This window comes from Lepidothrix coronata, unplaced genomic scaffold (assembly GCF_001604755.1).
Source record: "Lepidothrix coronata isolate B3197 unplaced genomic scaffold, Lepidothrix_coronata-1.0 Scaffold14, whole genome shotgun sequence".
NCBI classification, from domain to species: domain Eukaryota; kingdom Metazoa; phylum Chordata; class Aves; order Passeriformes; family Pipridae; genus Lepidothrix; species Lepidothrix coronata.
In genome coordinates this window covers 6,127,636-6,135,821 of record NW_016690194.1, presented here as the reverse complement: position 1 = coordinate 6,135,821, position 8,186 = coordinate 6,127,636, and the positions used below count along the sequence as shown (strand labels likewise).

Sequence of the window (8,186 nt, the reverse complement as noted above, 5' to 3'; positions counted from 1 at the left end):
ATTCATATTTCCACTTCAGCACAAAGAACAATTACTGGACTTTACACAGTGACAAGGTCAGAGCTGAAACAACAGGACCACCATCTAAGGCAACAACAGACAGAAGGGCGTTCTCATTATAAGGGCCTTATAGGATTATTTGGCAAGTTTTATGTGTACAGCAGAAAATTGTAGGGAAGATGCCAGCAGTCAGAAGGAAACAGTTTGGTTCAAGAAGCAGGAAAGAGTAAGTGGGCTCCCCAGGGAACAAAATTATGTGGGTGTAGTGAACCATCTACTGAGGCTTGTTCTCCTGTGTTGAGGGAAGCAGGACTTTTGTTTAATCTCGACACTTACTACTGTTCCCCTATCTCTATGACTGATCACACTTGTGTAGATACTGAGCTCACAAGTGTCTACAAAAGAGAAAAGGAACTAAATTTCAATGTTTCTGTTCTCTGCAGACTGAATCCACTCTTGCCTTCATTTGTCTGTCTTCACTTGCATAATCAATTTGTCTTTTCAGTTCAGATTATCCTCAATTTGTGAAAGGAGCTGTCAGAGGCATAAGTACCATGGCTGCCCATATCACCCTGCCAATAATTATAGATCTGGATTGATTTCTGTGGATTGTGTGTCTTGGGCAAAAGTGAAAAGAAATAAACTAGAAGTATTATATTAGCTGAGACCACAGATTTTGAATGAAGCTGGTTGGTGCAGTAATTTAGATTCACATTCATTAAAAATAGCTGTCAAAGTCTTATGTCAATCTGTTAGCACAATGTTCAATTTGTCTTTCTCCTCAGCAAGGTTGCTTGGAAACAGGGAAATAGTTGGAGAAATCCGTTTGTGAAAGTGTGGTAATACTTGAGAAATCAATACACCCACTTTGGTTTTATTCAAAGATTTATAATCTCTGAGATAAAAAAACCCAACAAAACAAACAAACAAACCTATTTCTAATAATTTTAAACACATCTGGTGCAACTAGCAACTTGCAGATGGGTCTTTGTTAAACACACAGTGATCCGTCACTTTCACAATTGTGGTGTACACTGGTATCTCTCTCCTGGTGCAAGTAACAATCAAAATCAAGGCAGAGTTTCTCTTGCAACACGTAAACTTAAGACTGAGGCCTTAGACTGGCTTCACAGAGAGAAATTAAAGCAAATTATTTTTAGAAGCAGAACCATGAAATTGTAGCATGAAGTACAGTAAGAGCATGGAAATATCTGTCCCTGGAAGACAAACAGAAGTCTCTTGGTCAGAGTAGCTCATTTAAATAATGCTACTGAAGACATAAACATCTAGATTTGTTGTCAGCTCATATACTGTTTCATGTCATGCATGATAAGGGTAAGGAGGCAAGAACAGGCAGGAACAGAGAGATGTCTGGGTCAGTTATATTAATTGGCCAAGGGAAGAAATAGACATGCAAGATTTTTCAGAAATACAGTTCCAAACCGTGAGTCTCTCATTTGACTGTGCTGAACTCTGTGCTGATGAATAATGGTCTTCAGGGAACACTTACAAAACATGAGCATCAGGCACTACAAAGAGCTTTTTGAGGTAAACAGCTAGGTTGCAGGATTTCTTTTAATGCAGGGGATTTAACGAACTTTTAATTTTTTTCTTTATTGGATTATACAGAGGTTTAAGAACCCAATACAATCTTAATTATGTGAAAAAAAATCACAAAGGCTATTCCCCTGAAGTTCTTGGGACACGTATGGGTTGAATGGACTGCTTGATCAGGCTCCATGACTCTTTGCCAGCTGCATCTTGCCACAGGTGAACCTGCTCCACATCGCTCTCCACTCCCCGCAGTTGTGCTCCTCTATTTTCCACATTTCTCAGCATCTTGCCTTCATAGACACTAGACAAGCACAAAAAAAAAAAAAAAAAAAGCAGAACTGAGTATGCTGAATACTAAATCATGAATGCAACAAACAGAGGCGGCTGGAAAATGTTTCACTGGGGTCAGTTGCAACATTGTCCAGTCAGAACTTTAGGCAGATGCAGGTAAACCAAAAAGAGTAGGAGCAGGAGAAGACAGTGCCTGCTGGAAGAGCAGGGTGAACAGTTTATGTTGAATAATTAATATGATACGCTTCACTATCCTCATTCTTTATAGATTGTCTGACAGCAGGCTTATTGTTTTCCTGTTAATTTTCTGAGGGAAAAAAAGATCCAGGTTGGTTTCTGCCAGTGAGGTTGTTTGCCATCAGTGGGGACAGAGAGAGTGAGCATTCACTATGCAGACTGATCAGCTGCACTGGTTACTTTTGACCATAAAAACATACCTGTTTTCTGTCACCTTACACGGAGAGTGACATTCTTCAAAGACTGGTCCTGCTGCAATTGAATTTTCTCCAGGATCCCCAATGACTTGAATGATATGAAATAATATCCTGCAGTCATATGCTCAAATCAAATCACTGCAGCACAGGTACTCACACTGAAAATAAAAACAAAGCCTCAGAGGAGTTTATAATCCACATGCATGAATTTTCCTTTCCAAAAGGTTACATATACATGGAAGACATGACAACAAAATGCATAGGTCAATTCCTCTTCTTTGTTAGATCTGAGTATGAGAAGTATAATTTACTTGTAGCCAATGGTTGTTTTACATTCATATATTTAACAGCAAAATTTGACACAAGGCAGGAAGGCCAAGAACCAATAACAAACCATCTTTCAGGTTTTGTGGCCTTCAGCTAAGCTAAAACGATTCAAATAATACAACATGCAATTTCAATAACCCTACAGGGATGCTGTTCATGAGCAAATGCAAATTATGGTGAATTTATGCATCTCTGGAGATTTACTCAAAGAGAATACAGAGATGATTGCCTTTGGTATGAATGAAAGCTGCAGTACTCACTGTGCTATACCCACTGTGCTATACTTAGCTTCTGTGAGCAAGACATGAAGAATGATGGCAACAGAAAGAAGAGAATTGTTCTCAGGAGGGTTCCAAAAGAGTTGCTTCATGGGTGAATGCTTGTCAGAGAAGCTGGGGTGAAGCTGGGGTATCTTCAGGGCAACTTGTCTCTATCACGTTCATCCCACAAGCATAAAGTATTGACCCATACAACCCTATGGATGTAGGCCTTGGATTTTGGCAGTCTTTCAGTATAGGTTCTGACTGTACGCTGTTTTCAAGAGCATTTAATTCATGGAGAAAATTCAGCAGCTCTAATATGGACACGAGCATATGGACTTAGATGAATGTAGCCTCTTCACTAGTGATGCATATGTTCACATCCTAAGGTGTCCAGGGATACAGGGTAAATTTAAAGCACAGGCAGGACAAGAAACAGTCATCAGGAAGTGATTATCAAGTCAAGAAAACACATGGATTAGAATGTGGGATTTTTTTCAGGCAAAATAACTTTAATTGTATTTTATTTACAAATTGCCAACGTGAGGATCACTCTGGGCCTCTTTTTTAATCGGGTGTAATAGAAATGCTAATACTTTAGGAGGTTGGGGTGTGTGTGGTGTGTGTGAATTACAGTCCCAGTCACCTGAGTTCCACCTCACTCCTAATCAGCTGTCACCTCTTATGACCAGTCTTTATAGTCTGCTTTGTTGCTCAAGGCTGGTGGGAGGGTGTGCTGTAGTTTATTCCCTGAAAGGTTCCATTCACCTCTCCAGAGTGTTATTACACTTGAAAACAGAGCAGTGCTAATTAATTTGAGACAGTACAAAGTAGAAGAGTTTCTTTTCTGAAATGCCTTGTCTTTGTTGTGATCCACAAGATGGTCTCCCACAAAAGGGGCCTTTCAGAGGGGCACTCCAACTGTTCAAGCAGAGGGCTTTATTCAGAGGGATCTTTAATTAGCAGCTGTAAAGAAATGGTGGTGTGGAAAGTTGCATAGAATACACTTGGGGTTATGATACTGAAGGCAAAGGAGGAACTTGAACACTAAGGCAAGATAACAGAAGAGGGATATGAGTAGGAAATTACAGATGAGTTTTCAAGATGACTTGATTGAGCCATTCACTGAAACTGATCTTTATACAGCCTGCTTTACATTTCTAGCCCAGGCATTGGAAGTCGTGTGTTAAAAGGAAATTGTTTTTCCAGGTATTTGTTAAGTGCAAGAGGTGGTTTGCTAATGGCTAAGAGATGCCAAACTTTACTAGCAATGTTAAGTTCAGGAGTCATAATTCGTTAAGTTTGCAACTCAGATATGCGTACATATATATATACGTACAGAGTCTAAAACTCCCCAGGAAAAAAAAATCTTAGACAAGATGAGTTTCACAGACTTATTAGCCCTCCTTCCTTAGATACCAAAGAACAACTAGCCACTGCATTTAGAGTTGGCCAAGTTAATGAAAAATTGCTTGTCAATATGAGGAAGCCCCATTAAAAAAATCCATTTTCCTCAGGAGCTTGGGGGGGGGGTGGGCTCTGCCGCACTGCGCTTCACAGATCTCTCCAAACATAACTGTACACATTGCTGTATTACAACAAATATGCAGAAACATATGTTCAGTTTTGAGTTGTCCATTTCATGGAAGGACAAAAAGGTAAATAGCATCCTGCTACATTTGTACAATTTTTTTTCTCTCTTGAAACTGAACAGTACTGATCTTGTTCTGATCTTGAACCAGGAGTTCAAAGGAGACCTAGAAAATAACCTAGAGAGTAATTTACATGGAGAAATTCAGAAAGCTGCTACTTCCCTGTGCTCTTCCCCCTGGTGACTGTTTTATTAAGAAACGGCAAAACCCGAAGGGAACGGCAAAGATGACAGCAGCACTTGGGAAGCGCGTGCTGCCCTCCTCAGGCAACCTGCCGTGAGGAGCTCACTGCTGCTTTGAGACCAGACACTAACTCAGGAGAGGTTCCACTACAAGAAATAACTCTATTTAATTTTAACAACCATGACACACCGCGGGAACAAAAAGCCGGCCATCACAGCCCTGTGAGGGCGAGGGCTCGGCGGCGGCTTTCCTCAGCACCTCAAGGGCCTCAGAATGGCGACCGGCGAGCCGCGAGGCGGGTGAGAGTTGTCCTTGCATGGGCGCCCACGGACCCTCCCGACAGGGATGTAGACTGCGTTGACGGGAAGGGGGGAGCTGAGGCCGTGCTGTGTAGCTGCCAAGCACCAAGCTCCCTGCGGAGGGGCGCGAAGGGGGGAGAGCAGGGGCATGCGGCCGTTGCAGCCTTCCCTCCCTCTCCACCCGGAGCAGCGGGCGGCAGAGCCAGCTGGGGAATCTCGTTTGTGTCGGGGAAAGGCGCAGCCGAGAGAATAGTTATTAACAATTTCAACAAAGTACCAGCTAAGAATCGGTGACCGAGTTTGGCCTGGCCTCTAAAACGTGTGCTCTCAAACAGCTCCCTTGGCAGTGGTGGGGGCCGTGCACCGCCTTTGCACTGTAGTGCATCTTGGAGCAGAAAGAAGTCCGCTCTATTCTAGTGTAAAAGATGCTGCCTTCAGGTTTTCCTGTAAGTTGAACCTTGTATTTACACTTTGGAAAATAGTAAACAGACCAGGTAGCAGAATTATCTGCTTGACTGATAAAAATGCTAACCTTGATGAGAGTTATTCATGTTCCATGCATCCACTCAGTCAAAGAAAGGCATATTGTCTCTAATATAATGCCCAAGCTTTCAGATACATAACAGCAGGAGAGATTCTTATGTGTTGGATGCTTTTGTATTGGAGGAGCAGAGACAAGCTGAAATAGAGCTGGCCACTCTCATCCAAACCAAAACTAGACTCAAACATGGTTTGGGGTGTTTTGTTTGTTTGTTTGTTTTCTTATTTCCTTCAGATTTACAGACAGAAACTAATATGCCACATATAACCTAGTGGTACAACGGCTTTTCCTTCCTGTCATTTTTATCTATGATTTTGGGACCCCAGAAGGTAACTACTCCTCAAATGATATGACTGTACCTTGCACTTGATAACAGGAATTTTGAGATCCTCAAGAACCCTTATTTTTGCCCTGGTTTCTCAAAGGACTTGAACTGCTCTGGTGACCAGCAACACGACCCAAGGGAATAGCATGAAGCTGCGTCAGAGGAGATTTAGACTTGATAGTAGAAAAAGGTTCTACACCCAGAGCATGGCTGGTAACTCCCCAGGGAAGTGGTCACAGCACCAAGCCTGATGGAGTACAAGAAGCATTTGGACAATGCTTTTGGGCACATGGCATGACTCTTGTGGCTGTCCTGTGTAGGGCCAGGAGTTGGACTTCCAACTCAGGATATTCTATGATGCTACGAACTTGAGTTTTGCAAGGCACAGATGGTAAGATTTATGTGCAAAAACACGGCCTTGTAATGCCTGTAACCACCCCCTTTTTTATGCGTGAAAGGCTCCACGGGATTCACAAGGACTGCAGAAGGCCAGCATGCAGTCCTGCAGTGATCTGCCATACCACCACTTGGTGTGTGGACTCACCACTTGAAGCTGCTGTAGCTGGAGATGGCAAAGTAGGAAATATTTCTTATATCCCACTGAGCTCCATCAGGGATTACTGGCTGACATCTACAGCTCAACTCAATATTGAGTTGACAACTGACTGTCAGGCTGAAGTGTCCAGTGTGGGGGACAGTCAGTCTGCATGGAAAATTTTGTAGTTGCTCATGTTGCAGTTTCTTCTCCCGGCCTCAGCCCTGATTTCTTCCCAGACCAGGAAGCAAAGCTCCTTCTAGGCCATTTTTGCAGACTAAAGGAATTAAGTTGAAGATTAGCTAAAGTGTTTAAATTATAGTACTTTGATCTACAATCTCGTGGATTGTGCTGCAGCTACCACTAATGAGAGCTACAAGTGTAAATCTAGGATGTGATTCAGAGAGTCAAGTTCTCATTTTGGTGCAGTGTATAGCATCTGTTATGGATTCAGCACATGCAACCTCTCTCACTGATACTAAGTTATGTGAACGACTAGAGGGCATGCCACATACATGAACTTAAATATATTTATATTTAAGCCAATTTATATTCTCAATTATACTACTGTAAAGGTAAGGTAGTTCATTAAATTCTAATGGTGCCAGGTTTATACCACTGATACAGTAATTTAGTCGAATTTAAGAATATATTTAAAAATGTATTTGTATTTTTCTTTAGTGTGATTGGTCTGAGTCTTGGGAAGCCAACTTGTGAGTTTACAGAACATTCACTGTTAATCCACAGAGTGGTGCTGTTGGTGTATTCTGGATGTACTGCAGCAGAATATAGAAATGTCTTAAGACTGTTTAATTTAGCTAAACTTTTGTCCAGGTGGCATTGTAACTAAGGACAGAATTTAAACAAAATACTTTACTTCTCCATGCACTCAGTCTCTCTGAAAAATAAGGGTTCTTTTCTAATTGCAATTCCATGTATCCAGATGAGTTTTTGTTTTTTTTTTTCCACCATGCTTATGTCATATTATTGTTGTTTATAAGTGAAGTTAGTGTTCTTTGACACAGTGCAGGACTGGAGAGGTCTGTCTGTCCTTGTCATGTCTTTTGTCGCTCAGTGTATGAAATGACGTGACCTGAGGGTTTTAGATGACAGCTGGGGACTCTGCAGTCTGGAAAGGCTTCCTTCAGTGTGAGGTTCTGCATGCAGGGAAGCCAAGTGCAGAAGCCAGGGTAACACCTCTTGCTCGCCAAAGTTGTGTGTGATAATCATTGCTGTTCTCTGTTCTCTAATTCCTGACTGTGCAGAAACAACACAGTTGATACTGGGTCAAATTCCTCTACATATGCCACCACATGCTCTTACCTAAATTCTGCCATGACAGTGTAACTGTCTGAGAATAAGAGAATATTTTGATTCTGATGTCCTTAAACTCCTGGCTTTTCTGAGGTGATTGCCAATGAATTCTGTTTATACCATTCTGTACCACTCTACTAAAATTGCTCTTACTCCTTTAAAATTTACTGCTGTGTTGGTTATTCACAGAGTCACAGAATGTGCTGAGTTGGAAGGGACCCATAAGGATCATCAAGTCCAACCCTTAGCCCTGCACAGGGCCATCCTAAAAAGTCACACCATGTGCCTGAGGGTGTCATCCAAACACATCTTCAACTCTGTCACACTTGGTGCTGTGACCACTTCCCTGGGGAGCCTGTCCCAGTACCCAACCACCCCCTGGGTGTGGACCCTTTTTCTACTATCCAATGTAAGCCTCCCCTGACACAACTTCAGCCATTCCCTTGGGTCCTGTCACTGGTCACCACAGAG

At 42.1% G+C, this 8,186-nt stretch overlaps 1 long non-coding RNA gene across 1 annotated transcript; it reads right to left on the bottom strand.

Moving 5' to 3' along the window:
* Nucleotides 1-1,473: 1,473 nt before the first annotated feature.
* LOC108493055 lies at nucleotides 1,474-4,780 on the bottom strand. The gene is made up of 3 exons (XR_001873317.1): nucleotides 4,652-4,780; nucleotides 2,283-2,437; nucleotides 1,474-1,855 (listed from the first exon to the last, which is right to left on the bottom strand). It is a non-coding gene; the product is annotated as an uncharacterized LOC108493055 (long non-coding RNA).
* Nucleotides 4,781-8,186: the final 3,406 nt, after the last annotated feature.